This window comes from Hyla sarda, chromosome 5, assembly GCF_029499605.1.
Source record: "Hyla sarda isolate aHylSar1 chromosome 5, aHylSar1.hap1, whole genome shotgun sequence".
Taxonomy (NCBI): Eukaryota; Metazoa; Chordata; class Amphibia; order Anura; family Hylidae; genus Hyla; species Hyla sarda.
This window is the reverse complement of record NC_079193.1, coordinates 31,544,289-31,565,761: the sequence shown is the minus strand read 5'-3', so window position 1 is coordinate 31,565,761 and position 21,473 is coordinate 31,544,289. Positions and strand designations below refer to the sequence as shown.

Here is a 21,473-nt window from a genome sequence, read left to right as displayed (position 1 = left end):
CGGATGGAGTTGCCGCTCCAGGCCCCTATGTTAAACTAGGCCCATGGGTCAGCACAGGTGGCCCGCAAAGGCTGCCTGCGACAGCTAGATTTACATTAAAAGAGGGCCGGCCATGTGATATCCCAGGCCAGCCCTGTTTCCTTATCTACGGCCCTGGGTGGTAACGTGGACAGCGGGCTGCGCAACCTCTTGACCCATGTGCCCCATGTGACGTCAGGGTAGCATAGGAGGCTCTTCCCCCTTGCCGGAAAAAGCAGCGTATGTGCTGCATTTAGGGGCGGACTGACCGGCCGGTCCATTCGGCCGTAGTCCGAAGGTCCGGCCGGGAAAGGGCCCGCTGCAGCTGCTGCGGATTCAGGACATTTGTCCCGGATCCCCAGTCAGACATGCACTACAAGTACAACTTGTTTTTCTCTATATAAATATCCATGCGCTGCTCCTGCTCTGCGAATCATAAGACGAGACAGACAGCAGCACAGGGATGAAGAGAACCTAATTATTGGCTCCTCCCCCAGCACAGGAAGAGGACGAGGCGAGAGCTGACAGGCCTCCCGGGAACACAGAGCGGCCGCTTCATGTGAGGGTGAGTGATGTCCCTGTGTGCTGCCTCTCTCCCTCTGATCAGCAGTATATCCTGGCTGGGTGATGTGTATAGTAGCAGCCCAGTGGGGTCACTTTCCCTTCTACAGTGTCCACAGGTCACCAACAGGTCGCATTACCAGAGCAATTTTTGGGAAAAATTGTGGCAAAAATGGCGCGGTTTTACCGCAATTTTTCAAAATCGTGGTAAAACTGCGCCATTTTTGCCACGATTTTTCAAAAAAAAAAATTCTGGTAATGTGACCTGTTGGTGACCTGTGGACACTGGAGGAGGGAAAGTGACCCCACTGGGGCAACAACATGTGAACACACTGCTTGTTTATTTATCATTAACCCCTTAAGGGTACATTCACATGTACAGGATCTGCTGCATATTTTTGCTGCATATTTTGTGCAGTTGACTTTGCAACCCATTAGCTTCAATAGGTAGCAAAATCAGATGCAGAAAATATACAGCAGATCCTGTACGTGTGAACGTACCATAAGTGTTTATTCACATGGACAGATCCGCAGTGTATTTTACGCTGCGGATCCACCGGCAATGTACCCTACAGTGGACCCTACGCTGCGGATCCACCGGCAATGGACCCATCTGTGTCTGCTCCTAGCGGCAATCCACCGCTGCGAGCAGACACGCTTCGAGGTGCATGCGCACACCGCAGCCGCTCCTCCTGTTCCTTGAGCTAGGCCAAGAGCAGCTGTGCGTCGAACATGCACATCAAAGTGTGTCTTTTCATAGCAACGGATTGCCGCTATGAGCAGACACAGATGGAGGCAGCACTGTAGGGTCCTTTGTCGGCGGATCGGCACCATAAAATACCCTGCGGATCCGTCCGTGTAAATGAGCCATAAAGACACAAGGCATGCATGTAAGCACAGTGCCTACTCCCACTCCCTCGGCTAATGCCAGACATCACCAATCAGGCTGATGTCCGAATAGGGGTGGGGCAGAGGTGTGGCCAGGGGCCGACTGGGGTCCCTTGCTTTATTTGGTCCGGGGGCCCTGAGTGTTGTCAGTCCGCCCCTGGCTGCATTTTAGTTCAGCCTGCGCACGCTAAGATTGAAGTATTACCCCACAGTTTCTGTTGCCTCCCTGAGGTCCCGCTGGTGGTCTCTGCCTCTGGAGTCTCCCCCAAAGGTACCACCAGACCACCAGGCATGAACTTACTTGCCATTCAGGTACACAGAAAAGCTAGGTGACAATTTCTCATCTAGCTTTCCATGTTCCTTAAGCAGGCATGCCCCTCAGGAGCATGGAAAAGCTAGGTGAGAAATTGTCACCTAGCTTTTCTGGGGTCCTGAATAGCATATCTGCTTACCATAGCTCAGCTTATAGATAGACTTACCTATAACTTTTAGTCAAATCTGTCTATAATAGCTGAGCTATGATAAGCAGATATGCCATTCAGAAGCCCAGAAAAGCTAGGTGAAAATTTCTAACCTAGCTTTTTTCATGCTCCTGAATGGCATTTCTGCTTATAAAAGCTAAACTTTTATAAGCAGACATGCCATTTAGGAGCATAGACAAACTAGGTGAGAAATTGTCACCTAGCTTTTCTGGGCTTCTGAATGACATATCTGCTTATCATAGCTCAGCTATTATAAATAGATTTACCTATAACTTTTAGTCAAATCTGTATATAATAGCTAAGCTATCATAAGCAGATATGCCATTCAGGAGCCCAGAAAAGCTAGGTGATTAGCTTTTTCATGCTCCTGAATGGTATATCTGCTTATAATACAGCTGTGTTATAGGCAAATCTGTCTATAAAAGTTGAGCTATTATAAGCAGATATGCCATTCAGCAGCATGAAATAGCTAGGCGAGAAATTGTCACCCAGCTTTTCTCTGCTCCTTATTGCCATTTTGTCTTATATTAGTTAAGCTATTATAGACAGATTTGCTTATAATTTAGAGGAAGTTATCCTGATAGGCTATAAGCAGCAATAGCATTCAGGAACACAGAAAAGCTGGGTGATAATTTCTCACCTAGCATTTTCATGCTCCTGAATGGCATATCTGCTTATAATAGCTCAGCAGCTATTTGGCAAAACCTGTGTCAAGAAAGCGTGGTGTAGTTGCCCATAGCAACCAGTCAGATCACTTCTTTCATTTTTATAAAGGCCTCTGAAAAATGAAAGAAGTGATCTGATTGGTTGCTATGGGCAACTGCACCGCTCTTCTGCTACACAGGTTTTGATAAATCTCTCCCAAAAAGTGCACTGTGTAGAAAGGCACCAAAAATGGCAAAACTGCGTTTTTTTATTTTTATTTTCGCCCACTAATATTTTTTTGTGTGTTTCACTGTAGATTTCATGGTAAAATAAGTGATGTCATTACAAAGTATAATTGGTGACTCAGCAAACAAGCCCTTGTATGAGTCTGTCGGTGGAAAAACAGCAATGGCATTCAGGAGCATGAAAAAGCTTGGTGACAATTTTTCACCTGGCTTTTCCATGCTCCTGAATGGCATATCTGCTCATACTAGATCTGCTATAAGACAGATGTGCCTATAAGCAGAAATGCAATTCAGGAACACAAAAAAGCTAGGTGACAATTTCCCATTTAGCTTTTTCATGCTCTTCAATGGCATATCTGCTTATATCAGATCAGCTATTAGAAACAGATATGCCATTCAGGAGCATGAAAAAGCTAGGTGTGAATGACATATCTTCTCATAGCTGTACTACTTTATGTGGTGCTGGGTAATTGCTGCACCTAAAATGTTTCCCTACTAATTCTGCAGAAACGATATACATCTGGAAGGAATCGTCACAGCGGTCCAAGCTAGATGGGAAAAAAAGAATAAAAGAGGACGACGCTAATGAGAGGAGATATTGCCTGTGAGTCCCACAAAGATTTGGCATTATAACCATTTGGGCACTATAGATAGGCGGGGTTCTCACTTGCGAACAATGGAAAACAAGTTTGGACATTCTGCACATTTGACTAACCGGAGGGCACTAGGACTGCTTGGGAATGCACTCATGTCTCATAGACGGCAATGCATTTCCATGCGGCATCCGCAAAAAGAATAGACAAGTCTATTCTTTCTGCAGATGCCAGAATCCGAATTTTTGCACAAGAAACATGCCATGTGAACAGTGCAACAGCTTCTCATTTAAATCAATGGGACTCTGCTGCTGTGGGATATTAATGTGGAGTTCCCAATGGACATTCTGTCATGTGAACATACCCATAGAGTGTTTGTATAGAGGGGCCAAGGGTGCCAGATAATTGCAGAAATCTTTTCTATAAGGTTTCTGACTTATTGGTAATAAAAATAGTTGAAAGTGCATCTGTCGAACATTTTATGCATATGAAATTGCTAGCATAGCCAAAAAAGATGTTCGATACTTTGCATATTTTCATAGATGTTGTTTGATCCTTTATTTTGCTAAATGAAATTTTTTTTTGTAGGGGTGCATTAAGTGTCAAAGAGGTGTGGCTAGGGTGCACTGTGCTACAAGGCCACAACACTTCTCCGCACCTTCTTTGACACATGCATCCCCTATCCGCTGTGAATGGGGATTGTGATGGATGAGCAGTCTGACAGGTTTGAATTCAGACTTGCAGCTTGTGAACCCCAATCCCCATTCACGTTGCATGCACAGGATGGCAACACGTCGCTGGCAAGCAAGCCCTGATGTTAACCAAAGAAGCAGTGGGTGGGACTTTACATCAGATAGATATTACAGTCTGGGAGTATAGCGGACCCTCTACCACACCTCTTTGACACTCTAAGCCCCCATAAAAGTGATTTTTATTTATTTAATTTTTATTTATTTTTTTATAGCTGAAGAACTGATTCTATAAAGATATGCAAAGTTTCCATACACTATCATATATTCATCTATCCTGGTAATTTAATGTGCTTAAAACATGTGACAAATGCACTTTATTTGTGTTAAACAAAATTTCTTTGTGTTGCGTTTTCATTTTATATATTTCTATAAAAAGGCCCATCAAAATCTTCAGCACCAGGCCCATGATGCTCTCAATCCGGCCCTGCAGCGTCTCCTAGATGGCAATGCATTTCTGTGCACACTCTGCAGAAAGAATAGACATGTCCATTTTTTTTGCAGACTGCAAAATCGGGATTTCTGCAGCAGAAACATCTGCTGTGGAAATTCCGTTGTGTAAACCGTGCAGCAGAATCCCATTAATATCAATGCCAATGCTCCTTGTGGAATTCAGTTGTGTGAAAATTTGTTCATGATATCTTATTGTAGGAGATATTATTTTGCTTGTTACACAACAGTACTCTACACTGCACTAAATTGGGAAAAAACAGAACACTAAATGAGGGAAATAAAGTACGCAGCAAATAGTACTACACTAAATTGCCATACATTTACCATTGGTATATGATCATTTTTTTTAAATACCATATAATAGGTTCAAGCTAGGTACAATCAAATGTATTGTTTAGCCCAGTGTCTGTGTGTGTGTGTGTGTGTGTGTGTGTGTATATATATATATATATATATATATATATATATATATATACAGTACAGACTAAAAGTTTTGACTCACCTTCTCATTCAGAGTTTTCTTTATTTTCATGACTATGAAAATTGTAGATTCACACTGAAGGCATCAAAACTATGAATTAACACATGTGGAATTATAGACGTAACAAAAAAGTGTGAAAATATGTCATATTCTAGGTTCTAGCCACCTTTTGCTTTGATTACTGCTTTGCACACTCTTGGCATTCTCTTGATGAGCTTCAAGAGGTAGTCACCTGAAATGGTCTTCCAACAGTCTTGAAGGAGTTCCCATGATGCTTAGCACTTGTTGGCCCTTTTGCCTTCCCTCTGCAGTCCAGCTTACCCCAAACCATCTCGATTGGGTTCAGGTCCGGTGATTGTGGAGGCCAGGTCATCTGGCGCAGCACCCCATCACTCTCCTTCTTGGTCAAATAGCCCTTACACAGCCTGGAGGTGTTTGGGGTCATTGTCCTGTTGAAAAATAAATGATGGTCCAACTAAACACAAACCGGATGGAATAGCATGCCGCTGCAAGATGCTGTGGTAGCCATGCTGGTTCAGTATGCCTTCGATTTTGAATAAATCCCCAACAGTGTCACCAAAAAAGCACCCCCACACCATCACACCTCCTCATCCACACCAGCACACCTGTGAAGTGAAAACCATTTCAGGTGACTACCTCTTGAATCTCATCAAGAGAATGCCAAGAGTGTGCAAAGCAGTGATCAAAGCAAAAGGTGACTAGAACCTAGAATATGTTAATTCATAGTTTTGATGCCTCCAGTGTGAATCTACAATTCTCATAGTCATGAAAATAAAGAAAACTCTGAATGAGAAGGTGTGTCCAAACTTTTGATCTGTACTGTATGTATATACTGATTTACTAGAATAGTACTTATTTAATTCCCTGTGGACCAAAATCCTTTATTATTCCTTCGCATTTTTTGATGCACTCTTTAGTTTTGGTATCTTTTATGTCTCTCCCCCACCCCCTTCTCCTTCAAGTCCTTTATGTAGATCTTGTCTTTGCATGTATGAAATTGTTTAGCAATTTAGATTTTTTTCCAAAACAAATAAATTAGCCAGATACCAACCAAGCAGCAACAGCCTATCATTACCAGGGTGGGCAAGGACCATTATTATTTGTCCAGCCCAGCCTAAAATATGTCAGCCTGTTATCGCCTAGGCCCAGGAGCACCATATTTGATGCTCCGGGCCTTTGGTACTGGGTCTTCTCGGCACCCCTGGGTAATATTTGGAGGTCAACGCTAGCTGTTTTTGGGGCTAACACTAAGCCATAGGATGACATGATGCAGACGGGAGAACGGGGCAGAGGACAGCCGCAGGTGAGTGCTGTCTACAAGGGTGGGGACTGCCGTCTACTGGAGGGGCTGCTACTAATGTCTACGTGGGGCCCTGCTGTCTAAAGTGGGGTGGCCCTGCTGTCTAAAGTGGAGTGGCCCTGCTGTCCAATGTGGAGTGGCCCTGCTGTCTAAAGTGGAGTGGCCCTGCTGTCTAAAGGTGATGGCCCTGCTGTCTAAAGGGGGGGCCTGCTGCCTAAAGGGGGGAACAAGGGTGCAATGCTCTGTACATACCCCCATCTGTATAGGAATGTACATACACTGCTGTACACGTGTGTGTGTGTGTGGGGGGGGGGGGGGTATGTGCAGACTGCATAACATTGCACCCTAGGGTCTGTGAATGCAATGCTATGCAGTCTGCACATACCCCCATGTGTATAGGAGTGCTATATAAAATAAGCAACAAATTTTTTTTTTAATTAACTGCTCCCCCAATAAAAATGAGCTCCCCCTTTTCCTATTGCTATACAAAAAAAGTAAAATTACTTTTTCTTTTACATATTTGATACCACCGTATGCCTGACTGTCTGAACTATTAAAATATTAGAGAATCATTAACATTTTATTTTAATAGTTCAGACAGTTACCCATGCGGCAACATCAAATTTACGCTGGTTTCTGTACAGGTTCCTTGATAATGACAGCAACCGGCGTCAATAATTATTATTAAAATAATCTTTAGCTGCAGCTCTACAGGATAGCGCAGAAAGAGTTAACCCAGCACTACTCAGCAGCAGCATGTGTTAACTCTTTCCGTGTACGGCATCTGTATAGTATACATGGGTACCCTATGCAACCCTGTACTACTGTACAGCCAGTAGAGATAAGTAGTGATACTATACACACTGTATATGTATATGCTATACATTATTCCTTGCCTCCTTATACTTTGTGGGCCTGGCCCCCTGCATCCGACCCATTGTACCCTGAAGGCATTGAAAAAACTGCCACAGAGTACAAAAATGACTGTTTTCACAAACCAGCAAAATCTTCTAAAAAAAAAAAAAAGAAGAAAAACTGCCAAAACCCAGAGGCAGTTTTTTGGGCATTTTTGCTGGTGGGAAAAAAAATACTTCAGTGGAATCCTAGCCTCAAATAATAGAACTACTGTATATACTCGAGTATAAGCCGACCCGAATATAAGCTGAGGCCCCTAATTTCATCCCAAAAACCCAGGAAAAGTTATTGGGTGGGAAATACATCATCCCCCCCATGTCATCATCCCCCCTGTCATCATCCAGACCCCTGTCATTAGCACCCCCGTCATCATCACCCTGTCCTTATCACCCCCGTCATTATCACCCAGTCATTTTCACCCCCGTCATCATAACCCCATCATCATCACCCTTTCATCATCCCCCCCTGTCATCATCCAGACCCCCGTCATCATCACCCCCGTCATCATCCTCCCCCCTTCATCATCACCACCTGTCAATCCCTTCATCTGTGGTCTTCAACAAGCGGACCTCCAGATGTTGCAAAACTACAACTCCCAGCATGCCCGGACAGCCATCGGCTGTCCGGGCATGCTGGGAGTTGTAGTTTTGAAACATCTGGAGGTCTGCAGGTTGAAGACCACTGCCGGGCCTTCGTCATCATCCAGACTCCCCTTTAGTTTTCAACTCACCTCCCCTCGGTGGGAAGAAAGGGTGAGCTGGTCCGAGCCATCTATGCTGCAGGGACCATCTGGTGGGGATTGTTAGTCATTCCGGCCTGTCCATTTTCACCGGGAGGCCCTCTTCCCCGCTCCCAGACGGCCCCGGACTAGTGACGTTGCCTTGACGAGGACGCACAGGGATGTTCATGCGCAAGTACGTCTGCTGCGCATGGACATCCCTATGCGTCGTTGTCAAGGCAACGTCACTAGGCCGGGGCCGGGCCCGAAGCGGAGTAGAGGGCCTCCCGGTGAAAATGGACAGCCCGGAAAGACTAACTCTCCCAACCGGACGGTCCCTGCAGCATAGATGGCCCGGACCAGCTCACCCTTCCTTCCCACCGAGGGGAGGTGAGTTGAAAACTAAAGGGGAGTCTGGATGATGACGAAGGCCCAGCAGTGGTCTTCAACCTGCGGACCTCCAGATGTTTCAAAACTACAACTCCCAGCATGCCCGGACAGCCGATGGCTGTCCGGGCATGCTGGGAGTTGTAGTTTTGCAACATCTGGAGGTCCGCAGGTTGAAGAACACTGAGAAGGGATTGACAGGCGGAGAGTTCATTCGAGTATAAGCCAGCCGAGGGTTTTTTTTTTTTTTTTTTTTTACGCCAGTAGTGACGTAATGGCGGCGATGAGGAACGACGATCCCAGGCAACAGAGACATTCCAGAGCGGCGATTAACATCCCGGGGACACGGCGGCAGCGATGGACGGCGACATCCAGGGCAGCGGTGACGGCGGGGACAGGTGAGTACAACGTCCTATACTTAACATTGCACGGATCCCTCAACATACGATGGTTTCAACAAACGATGGTTCATTTGGAACGGATTACCGTCGTATGTTGAGGGACCACTGTATATAGATTAAAGGGGAACTCCGGTGGAAAAAAAAGTTTTTTCAAATCAACTGGTGCAAGAAAGTTAAACAGGTTTGTAGATCACTTTTAGTTAAAAATCTTAATCCTTCTAGTACTTATCAGCTTTTATATACTACAGATATACTACAGAGAAATTTGTGAAGTTCTTTCCAGCCTGACAACAGTGATCTCTACTGACACCTCTGTCCGTGTCAGGAACTGCCCAGTAGGAGAGGTTTTCTATGGGGATATGATTCTAATCTGGACAGTTCTGACACGGACAGAGGTGTCAGCAGAGAGCACTGTTGTCAGACTGGAAAGAAATTCACACATTTCTCTGTTTTATACAGCAGTGAATAAGTACTGGAAGGATTAAGATTTTTTAATAGAAGTAATTTACAAATCTGTTTAACTTTCAGGCACCAGTTGATTTGAAAACATTTGTTTTCTACTTCTTTCCACCGGAGTTCCCCTTTAAGGCAGTCAGAATAGAAGTGTAATGTAGTAAGAAAATGGGGGGGAAATGCAAAAATCCCCCTTTTCCTTATCAATAGTGATATGTATATGTGTGTATGTGTTTTTACATTTCTTCCCTCGCTTGTAGTACTCTGAAACAAGGTTGGTGACATCACACATGTGACTTCACAAGGAATTAGCTATATCTTTGCCTTTCTTAGAATCAGGCAACAAAGAAGACAAGACATTTCATGGATCAGAGGGAGGATGGCCAGGAGCAGCCGAATACAACCAACAAACCAAGAAGATAGGTTCTCAGCATACCTGCAAAATACCTAGGACAGGATAAGGAAAACATTCAGCAAAGAGAAGTTGAAAGGGGTTATCCAGGATGAGAAAATCAGAGCTAATTTCTTCTAAAAACTGCACCACCTCTGTCCTAATGTTGTGTGTGACATCGCTGCTCAGTTCTTCAAAAGCGAATGGAGAAAACTTGTAATACTACATACAACATGAGGACAGGTATGGCGCTGTTTTCGGAAACAAATTGCTCTGTTTTCTATTCCCTTTTAGCAAACTCCTAGGATCCAGAAACATTCATCTGATGAACGGCACAGGTAGGACACTACATGCTTTTCTATACATTTCTCACTATTAACACCAGATTCATGTAACTGATACAATGATTTCAATGGCCTCAGTGCTGAACTTCTAGAGAAGTGGTCTCCAACCTGCGGACCTCCAGATGTTGCAAAACTACAACTCCCAGCATGCCCGGACAGCCGTTGGCTGTCCGGGCATGCTGGGAGTTGTAGTTTTGCAACATCTGGAGGTCCGCAGGTTGGAGACCACTGTTCTAAACACACGGGGGAGATTTATCAAACCCTATGTACAGGAAGAGTATCATCCTTTAGAGATGTTATGGGGAGATTTATCAAAATCTGTGCAAAGGAAAAGTTGCCCAGTTGCCAATAGCAACCAATCAGATCGCTTCTTTCATTTTGCAGAGGCCTTGTTAAAAATGAAATAAGCAAGCTGATTGGTTGCTATGGGCAACTGGGCAACTTTTCCTCTGCACAGGTTATGATAAACCTCCCCCTTTATCTATTAGAGACCTTTTGAAAAATGAAAGACGCTATTTGATTGGCTGCTATGGGCAACTGCACCACTCTTAGGTTGCACATATTTTAATAAATATCCCCCACTGACCCCCCGACCTACGATTGCCCCGACATACGATAATTTCAACAGGCGATGACCTCTCAGAGGCCATCGCATGTTGAAGGCAGCATCAACATACGATGCTTTTGTATGTCAGGGCCATTGCATAAACGGCTATCCGGCAGCGCTGACTGCTTCAGTTGCCGCCGGATAGCCATTTACAGTGCCCCGTAAGCTCCGGTGATGGTCACTCACCTGTCCGCGGCGCTCCAGGGTGCATCTTTGGGATCCCCTGCATCGCCGTCGCTCTCCATCGTCGTCATCACGTTGCCGTGCACGCCGTACCGTCATCCAATAGGAGCGGCGTGCGTAGTGACGTAATGGAGGCGATGAGGAACGACGATCCCAGGCAACAGAGACATTCCGGAGCGGCGGTTGACACCCCGGGGACGCGGCGGCAGCGATGGACGGCGACATCCAGGGCAGCAGTGACAGCGGGGACAGGTGAGTACAACGTCCTATATTTAACATTGCACGTATCCCTCAACATACGATGGTTTCAACAAACGATGGTTCATTTGGAATGGATTACCATCGTATGTTGAGGGACCACTGTATATAGATTAAGGCAGTCAGAATAGATGTGTAATGTAGAAGAAAAGGGGGAGGGGGAATGCAAAAATCACCCTTTTCCTTAGCAATAGTGATATGTATATGTGTGTGTGTTTTTACATTTCTTCCCTCACTTGTAGAACTGTAAAACAAGGTTGGTGACATCACACATGTGACTTCACAAGGGATTAGCTATATCTTTGCCTTTCTTATAATCAGGCAGCAAAGAAGACAAGACATTTCATGGATCAGAGGGAGGATGGCTAGGAGCAGCCGAATACAACCAACAAACCAAGAAGATAGGTTCTCAGCATACCTGCAAAATACCTAGGACAGGATAAGGAAAACATTCAGCAAAGAGAAGTTGAAAAGGGTTATCCAGGATGAGAAAATCAGAGCTAATTTCTTCTAAAAACTGCACCACCTCTGTCCTAATGTTGTGTGTGACATCACTGCTCAGTTCTTCAAAAGTGAATGGAGAAAACTTGTAATACTACATACAACATGAGGACAGGTATGGTGCTGTTTTCGGAAACAAATTGCTCTGTTTTCTATTCCCTTTTAGCAAACTCCTAGGATCCAGCAACATTCATCTGATGGACGGCACAGGTAGGACACTACATGCTTTTCTATACATTTCTCACTATTAACACCAGATTCATGTAACTGATACAATGATTTCAATGGCCTCAGTGCTGAACTTCTAGAGAAGTGGTCTCCAACCTGCGGACCTCCAGATGTTGCAAAACTACAACTCCCAGCATGCCCGGACAGCCATTGGCTGTCCGGGCATGCTGGGAGTTGTAGTTTTGCAACATCTGGAGGTCCGCAGGTTGGAGACCACTGTTCTAGACACACGGGGGAGATTTATCAAACCCTATGTACAGGAAGAGTATCATCCTTTAGATCTGTTATGGGGAGATTTATCAAAATCTGTGCAAAGAAAAAGTTGCCCAGTTGCCAATAGCAACCAATCAGATCGCTTCTTTCATTTTGCAGAGGCCTTGTTAAAAATGAAATAAGCAAGCTGATTGGTTGCTATGGGCAACTGGGCAACTTTTCCTCTGCACAGGTTATGATAAACCTCCTCCTTTATCTATTAGAGGCCTTTTGAAAAATGAAAGACGCTATTTGATTGGCTGCTATGGGCAACTGCACCACTCTTAGGCTGCACAGATTTTAATAAATATCCCCCACTGAGTCTCTAGGCCCCTCCAGCTGACCTCTATATATTGGTTTAATCATGCGTTGATAATAGGGTTGCCACCTTTCCCTCAGAAAAATACCGGTCATGGGTGTGGCTATGTGGGGGTGGAGCTACAAAAGGGGAGGGGCCAGATTGCACAGGGGCTGAGGGATCAGGGGTTTAAGAAATGGCATGGGGGATGGGAGGGGGGTTTAAGAAATGGCATAGGGGATTGGAGGGATACAATATATATGCGGGGGGAGTTTTCCTATATCGCACAAAAAAATTTACATTTAGAGAATACCTACCAAAACCCTGCCAGCGGCGGCGGTAGTGGTGGTGCGCGACAGCAACGCTGGCTCTCTCTGATGACGAGTGACGTCCCCCTGCACAACGTCAGATAAACAGGCTAATCAGACAGTATCACACATGACAGGATTAGATGCACAGGCTCAGCAGACAGTATCACACATAACAGGATTAGATACACAGGCTCAGCAGACAGTATCGCACATGACAGGATTAGATACACAGGCTCAGCAGACAGTATAACACATGACAGATTTAGATGCACAGGCTCAGCAGACAGTATCGCACATGACAGATATAGATACACAGGCTCAGCAGATAGTATCCCACATGACAGATTTGGATATACAGGCTCAGCTCACAGTATCACACATGATAGGATTAGATACACAGGCTCAGCAGACAGTATCGCACATGACAGGATTAGATACAGAGCGCAGCAGATAGTTTCACACATTAAATCAGTGTTTCCCAACCAGGATGCCTCCAGCTATTGCAAAACTACAACTCCCAGCATGCCCGGACAGCCAAAGGCTGTCTGGGCATGCTGGGAGTAATAGTTTTGCAACAGCTGGAGGCACCCTGGTTGGGAAACACTGCATTAAATACACAATTTTGCAGAGAGGTCTCACCAGTCTCTTGTCTTCACTTTCTCCTTTCCCCGGGCGGCTCCAGGTTAAGGAATGTCCGGGGTTGAGGAGGAATGGGGTGGGCAATTATTTATCCCATGGGGCCACATGAGAAACTAAAAATATTGTGGAGGGCCGGGTAGTTTTTCCCCAGATTAGGCAGCATAGTTGTCCCCCAGATCAGGCAGCATAGTTGTCCCCCAGATCAGGCAGCATAGTTGTCCCCCAGATTAGGCAGCATAGTTGTCCCCCAGATTAGGCAGCATAGTTGTCCCCCAGATTAGGCAGCATAGTTGTCCCCCAGATTAGGCAGCATAGTTGTCCCCCAGATTAGGCAGCATAGTTGTCCCCCAGATTAGGCAGTTTACCCCCCCCGCCCTACACACACACACACACACACAGACACATATATACACACAGACACATATATACACACAGACACATATATACATACACACATATATACACACAGACACATATATACACACAGACACATACACAGACACATATATACACACACATATATATACACACACACACACACATATATACACAGACACTCACCCGCCCTGCGCTGCAGATGGAGACAGAATACACGGCCTCTCCTCTCCCCTCCCTGCTCTGCCTATGGAGGGTTGTAAGACTGCACGGGGCAGAGGGAAGGCGGGGGAGGGGGAGAGAGGAGACAGGAGGTCACGCCCCCTCCCCAGCACTTTACAATCTCTTCCTGTCATCGCACGGAGCTCTCCCTGTCACCGGCTGTTGGTGTCAGACCTGGGCATTGTACGGCCGGTCATGAAAGCAGTGCTCTTCTGGGGATGCTGCTCCGTCCGCCCCTGTCAGTGAATGAAAAATACCGGCCATTGCATGGCCGGTATTTTTCATCCAAACTTACCGGCACAGCCCGGAATGTAGATGAAAATACCGGCTGTGCCGGTAAAATACCGGCAGGGTGGCAACCCTAGTTGATAAGAACATTTCACTTAATTCCGGGAATTCCGGCCACCAGATCTGGATGCCAGCTGAAATCATTCAGCAGGCACCCCATGCAAACCCGGAGGGGTCCTGAGACCCCACCATGTCGGTCAATTCAGACTGGCGATCTGCGGCAATTCCGGGTCATATGGGTCTCCGGTGACCCGGAAAATAAGGGGGATCGGGGGTGTCCAAGACTCCCCCTATCCCCCTGAAGGGATAGGAGTGAGGTGGCAGGGGTTCCACCCCCCCTATCCCTGCTATTGGTCGGTCAGAAGCGACGGACCAATAGCAGATCGGGGGTTAAAGTTCGGACTACAGTAGGTGGGCAGAGCTGGGGAACTGGCGGTGACCTGCGCCGGAGGTCACTTTCCGTCGGCAATCGGCGACGGGCGGCGATGAGGTGCAGCTCCCTGGAGAGGCGATCCTACGGAAGCCAGTGAGTTGGTGCCTAGCAACATCTGGAGGGCTACAGTTTGGAGACCACTATACAGTGGTCTCTAAACTGTAGCCCTCCAGATGTTGCAAATCTACAACTCCCAGCATGCCCAGACAGCTGTTTGGGCATGCTGGGATTTGTAGTTTTGCAACATCTGGAGGGCTACAATTAGAGACCACTGTGCAGTGGTCTCTAAACTGTGACCCACTAGATCTTGCAAAACTACAACTCCCAGCATGCCCACACAGCAGTTTGCTATCTGGGCATTCTGGAATTTGTAGTTTTGCAACATCTGGAGGGTCACAGTTTGGAGATCACTGTGAGGTGGTTTCTAAACCGTGGCCCTCTAAATCTTGCAAAACTACAACTCCCAGCAAGCATGAACAGCAAACAGCTGCCTCGCCATGCTGGGAGTTGTAGTTGCGTACCTCCAGCTGTTGCATAACTACATCTCCCAGCATGCTTCTGCAATCTGTACATGCTGGAAGTTGTAGTATTGCAACAGCTGGAGGCACACTGGTTAGAAAATACTGAGTTATGTAACAGAACCTAACTGAAGGTTTTTCAACCAGTGTGCCTCCAGCAAAAGTACGGTCTTTGTACAGCATGCTGGCATGCTGGGAGTTATAGTTTTGCCACAGCTGGAGGTTTCCAGTGAGTTTTCTGCTTCAAGTTTGAGCTGCGGCAAAAACCTAAAAACACTACACTACACTAACACAAAATAAAGGGTAAACACAACATATACATCCCTTACACTGTCCCCCCCAATAAAAATTAAAAACGTATTGTACGGCAGTGTTTCCAAAACTGAGCCTCCAGCTGTTGCAAAACAACAACTCCCAGCATTTCCAGACAGCCACTGACTGTCCAGGCATGCTGGGAGTTTAGCAAAAGCTGGAGGCACCCTGTTTGTGAATCACTGGCGTAGAATATTCCTATGTCCACCCCATGCAAATCCCTAACTTAGTCCTCAAATGCGAATGGTGCTCTCTCACTTCGGAGCCCTGTCATATTTCAAGGAAACAGTTAAGGGCCACATATGGGGTATTTCCGTACTCGGGAGCAATTGCTTTACAAATTTTGGGGGGCTTTTTCTCCTTTTACCCCTTATGGAAAGGAAAAGTTGGGGTCTACACCAGCCTGTTAGTGTAAATAAAAATGTTTAAACTAACATGCTGGTGTTGCTAACATGCTAGTATAAAATTTTGTGAGGGGTTTAGTTTCTAAAATTGGGTCACATGTGGGGGGTCCACTGTTCTGGCACCACAGGGGCTTTGTAAACGCACATGGCCCTCGACTTCCATTCCAAACAAATTCTCTCTCCAAAATCTCAATGGCTCTCCTTCTCTCCTGAGCATAGTAGTGCGCCAGCAGAGCACTTGATGTCCACACATGGGGTATTTCCATACTCAGAAGAAATGGGGTTACAAATTTTGGGGGCATTTTCCCCTATTACCCATTGTAAAAAATAAAAAAATTTGGGGAAAAACAGCATTTTAGTGAAAAAAATAATTTATTTACACATCTAACTTTAACGAAAAGTTGTCAAACACCTGTGGGGTGTTAAGGCTCACTTTAACCCTTGTTACGTTTCTTTAGGGGCGTAGATTCCAAAGGGTTAAAGTTGAGTTCCCCGCTCTGCCCACCTACTGTGGGCAAAAAAAATTCATTTACACATCTTACTTAACCCCTTAAGGACCAGGCCAATTTTCACTGTAGGATCAGAGCGTTTCTTGCACATCTGACCACTGTCATTTTAAGAATTAATATCTCTAAAACGCTTTTACCGATTATTCTGATTCTGAGATTGTTTTTTCGTGACATATTCTACTTTATTTTGGTGGTAAATTTTCGTCGCTACTTGCATCCTTTTTTGGTGAAAAATCCCAAAATCTCATGAAAATTGTGAAAATTTATCATTTTTCTAACTTTGAATCTCTCTGCTTGTAAGGCAAAATGGATATTCCAAATACATTTTATTTTTATTCACAAATACAATATGTCTATTTTATGTTGGCATCATAAAATGGACATATTTTTACTTTTTGAAAAAATTAGAGGGCTTCCAAGTAGAGCAGCAATTTTCAAAAATTTCATGAAAATTGCTAAATCTGAAGGGACAGATGTTACAGAACTACAACTCCCAGCATGCCTGGGATGCCTAAGCATGCTAAGAGTTGTAGTTTGGCAACATCTGGATGGCTACAGTTTGGGCACCACTGTAACTGTTGCAGTTTGGCCTTCCTATTGGTTGCCACAGTAAAGATCACTTTACTTTCACTTTCAATTCCCCCCCACGGTAGTTTCCCTACCTGACCCAGGATCCAGCAGGATCCAGCAGTCTCCAGCGACGATCGGGGATCTCCAGGCATCTTCTCCTGCAGGTAGCGGCCTCTGTCTTCTTCCCATGATCCCCGGGACATTCAGGGGTGGGCAGAACAGGGGGTTGCCATGGCAACCCACTGTCCTGCTCTGCCATTGGTCAGAAACAGTTCTGACCAATGGCAGGGGATAGGAGGAGATCGCAGCTCTGCGACCTCACTCCTACCCTGCAAGATTATCTGGGCTGTCACTGACAGGTCAGATCATCACAATTTTACTGGTAATCGCGTCACCAGAGACCCGATCAGACTGGAATAGCAGAAAATCGAATGTCTGAATTGACATGCGATTTTCTGCGATCGCCAACATGGGGGGGTGGGGTCTCAGGACCCCCCTCGGTGTTTGCCTCGGACGCCTGCTGAACGATTTCAGCAGGCGTCCGGTTTCGCAACCCACCCAGTGTGCGGCGGGAAGCAAAATTCGCCAGGAAGCATGAGTACGTGCCTGGTCCTTAAGACCCGGGGCGCAGAGACGTACTCATACATGCCTGGTCCTTAAGGGGTTAAAGAAAAGTCGTCAAACACCTGTGGGGTTTTAAGGCTTACTCTACCCCTTATTACATTCCTTGAGGGGTGTAGCTTCCAAAATTGTGTGCCATGTGGGGTGTTTTTCTACATGCTTTTCTATACATTTCTCACTATTAACACCAGATTCATGTAACTGATACAATGATTTCAATGGCCTCAGTGCTGAACTTCTAGAGAAGTGGTCTCCAACCTGCGGACCTCCAGATGTTGCAAAACTACAACTCCCAGCATGCCCGGACAGCCGTTGGCTGTCTGGGCATGCTGGGAGTTGTAGTTTTGCAACATCTGGAGGTCCGCAGGTTGGAGACCACTGTTCTAGACACACGGGGGAGATTTATCAAACCCTATGTACAGGAAGAGTATTATCCTTTAGAGCTGTTATGGGGAGATTTATCAAAATCTGTGCAAAGAAAAAGTTGCCCTGTTGCCAATAGCAACCAATCAGATCGCTTCTTTCATTTTGCAGAGGCCTTGTTAAAAATGAAATAAGCAAGCTGATTGGTTGCTATGGGCAACTGGGCAACTTTTCCTCTGCACAGGTTATGATAAACCTCCCCCTTTATCTATTAGAGGCCTTTTGAAAAATGAAAGACGCTATTTGATTGGCTGCTATGGGCAACTGCACCACTCTTAGGCTGCACAGATTTTAATAAATATCCCCCACTGAGTCTCTAGGCCCCTCCAGCTGACCTCTATATATTGGTTTAATCATGCGTTGATAAGAACATTTCACTTAACCACTTAAGGTCCCAGGGCATACCTGTACGCCTGTGGGAATTCGGGCCACCAGATCTGGATGCCAGCTGAAATCATTCAGCAGGCACCCCATGCAAACCCGGAGGGGTCCTGAGACCCCACCATGTCGGTCAATTCAGACTGGCGATCTGCGGCAATTCCGGGTCATATGGGTCTCCGGTGACCCGGAAAATAAGGGGGATCGGGGGTGTCCAAGACTCCCCCTATCCCCCTGAAGGGATAGGAGTGAGGTGGCAGGGGTTCCACCCCTCCTATCCCTGCTATTGGTCGGTCAGAAGCGACGGACCAATAGCAGATCGGTGGTTAAAGTTCGGACTACAGTAGGTGGGCAGAGCTGGGGAACTGGCGGTGACCTGCGCCGGAGGTCACTTTCCGTCGGCAATCGGCGACGGGCGGCGATGAGGTGCAGCTCCCTGGAGAGGCGATCCTACGGAAGCCAGTGAGTTGGTGCCTAGCAACATCTGGAGGGCTACAGTTTGGAGACCACTATACAGTGGTCTCTAAACTGTAGCCCTCCAGATGTTGCAAATCTACAACTCCCAGCATGCCCAGACAGCTGTTTGGGCATGCTGGGATTTGTAGTTTTGCAACATCTGGAGGGCTACAATTAGAGACCACTGTGCAGTGGTCTCTAAACTGTGACCCACTAGATCTTGCAAAACTACAACTCCCAGCATGCCCACACAGCAGTTTGCTATCTGGGCATTCTGGAATTTGTAGTTTTGCAACATCTGGAGGGTCACAGTTTGGAGATAACTGTGAGGTGGTTTCTAAACCGTGGCCCTCTAAATCTTGCAAAACTACAACTCCCAGCATGCATGAACAGCAAACAGCTGCCTCGCCATGCTGGGAGTTGTAGTTGCGTACCTCCAGCTGTTGCATAACTACATCTCCCAGCATGCTTCTGCAATCTGTACATGCTGGAAGTTGTAGTATTGCAACAGCTGGAGGCACACTGGTTAGAAAATACTGAGTTAGGTAACAGAACCTAACTGAAGGTTTTTCAACCAGTGTGCCTCCAGCTGTTGCAAAAGTACGGTCTTTGTACGGCATGCTGGCATGCTGGGAGTTAAAGTTTTGCCACAGCTGGAGGTTTCCAGTGAGTTTTCTGCTTCAAGTTTGAGCTGCGGCAAAAACCTAAAAACACTACACTACACTAACACAAAATAAAGGGTAAACACAACATATACATCCCTTACACTGTCCCCCCCAATAAAAATTAAAAATGTATTGTACGGCAGTGTTTCCAAAACTGAGCCTCCAGCTGTTGCAAAACAACAACTCCCAGCATTTCCAGACAGCCACTGACTGTCCAGGCATGCTGGGAGTTTAGCAAAAGCTGGAGGCACCCTGTTTGTGAATCACTGGCGTAGAATACCCCTATGTCCACCCCATGCAAATCCCTAACTTAGTCCTCAAATGCGAATGGTGCTCTCTCACTTCGGAGCCCTGTCATATTTCAAGGAAACAGTTAAGGGCCACATATGGGGTATTTCCGTACTCGGGAGCAATTGCTTTACAAATTTTGGGGGGCTTTTTCTCCTTTTACCCCTTATGGAAAGGAAAAGTTGGGGTCTACACCAGCCTGTTAGTGTAAATAAAAATGTTTAAACTAACATGCTGGTGTTGCTAACATGCTAGTATTAAATTTTGTGAGGGGTTTAGTTTCTAAAATTGGGTCACATGTGGGGGGTCCACTGTTCTGGCACCACGGGGGCTTTGTAAACGCACATGGCCCTCGACTTCCATTCCAAACAAATTCTCTCTCCAAAATCTCAATGGCTCTCCTTCTCTCCTGAGCATAGTAGTGCGCCAGCAGAGCACTTGATGTCCACACATGGGGTATTTCCATACTCAGAAGAAATGGGGTTACAAATTTTGGGGGCATTTTCCCCTATCACCCATTGTAAAAAATAAAAAAATTTGGGGAAAAACAGCATTTTAGTGAAAAAAAAAATTAATTTACACATCTAACTTTAACGAAAAGTTGTCAAACACCTGTGGGGTGTTAAGGCTCACTTTAACCCTTGTAACGTTTCTTTAGGGGTGTAGATTCCAAAGGGTTAAAGTTGAGTTTCCCGCTCTGCCCACCTACTGTGGGCAAAAAAAATTCATTTACACATCTTACTTAGCCCCTTAAGGACCAGGCCAATTTTCACTGTAGGACCAGAGCGTTTCTTGCACATCTGACCACTGTCATTTTAAGAATTAATATCTCTAAAACGCTTTTACCGAATATTCTGATTCTGAGATTGTTTTTTCGTGACATATTCTACTTTATTTTGGTGGTAAATTTTCGTCGCTACTTGCATCCTTTTTTGGTGAAAAATCCCAAAATCTCATGAAAATTGTGAAAATTTATCATTTTTCTAACTTTGAACCTCTCTGCTTGTAAGGCAAAATGGATATTCCAAATACATTTTATTTTTATTCACAAATACAATATGTCTATTTTATGTTGGCATCATAAAATGGACATATTTTAACTTTTTGAAAAAATTAGAGGGCTTCCAAGTAGAGCAGCAATTTTCAAAAATTTCATGAAAATTGCTAAATCTGAAGGGACAGATGTTACAGAACTACAACTCCCAGCATGCCTGGGATGCCTAAGCATGCTAAGAGTTGTAGTTTGGCAACATCTGGATGGCTACAGTTTGGGCACCACTGTAACAGTGGTCCCCAAACTGTGACCCTCCAGATGTTGCAAAACTACAACTCCCAGCATGCCCAGACAGCCTATGGCTGTCTGGGCATGCTGGGAGTTGCAGTTTGGCCTTCCTAGTGGTTGCCACAGTAAAGATCACTTTACTTTCACTTTCAATTCCCCCCCCCCCCCCCCACGGTAGTTTCCCTACCTGATCCAGGATCCAGCAGTCTCCAGCGACGATCGGGGATCTCCAGGCATCTTCTCCTGCAGGTAGCGGCCTCTGTCTTCTTCCCATGATCCCCGGGACATCCAGGGGTGGGCAGAACAGGGGGTTGCCATGGCAACCCACTGTCCTGCTCTGCCATTGGTCAGAAACAGTTCTGACCAATGGCAGGGGATAGGAGGAGATCGCAGCTCTGCGACCTCAC

General features: G+C 45.8%; 1 protein-coding gene across 1 annotated transcript in view; it reads left to right on the top strand.

Annotated features, from left to right (window-relative positions):
* The first annotated feature begins 9,647 nt into the window (after positions 1-9,647).
* Positions 9,648-21,473, top strand: part of STEAP1 (STEAP family member 1) — a 265,974-nt gene continuing 254,148 nt past the window's right edge. The window contains exons 1-2 of the mRNA XM_056519157.1: positions 9,648-10,039; positions 11,415-11,804. The gene's annotated coding sequence lies outside the window, so the exon portion shown is untranslated. The remainder of the gene's footprint in view (positions 10,040-11,414; positions 11,805-21,473) is intronic.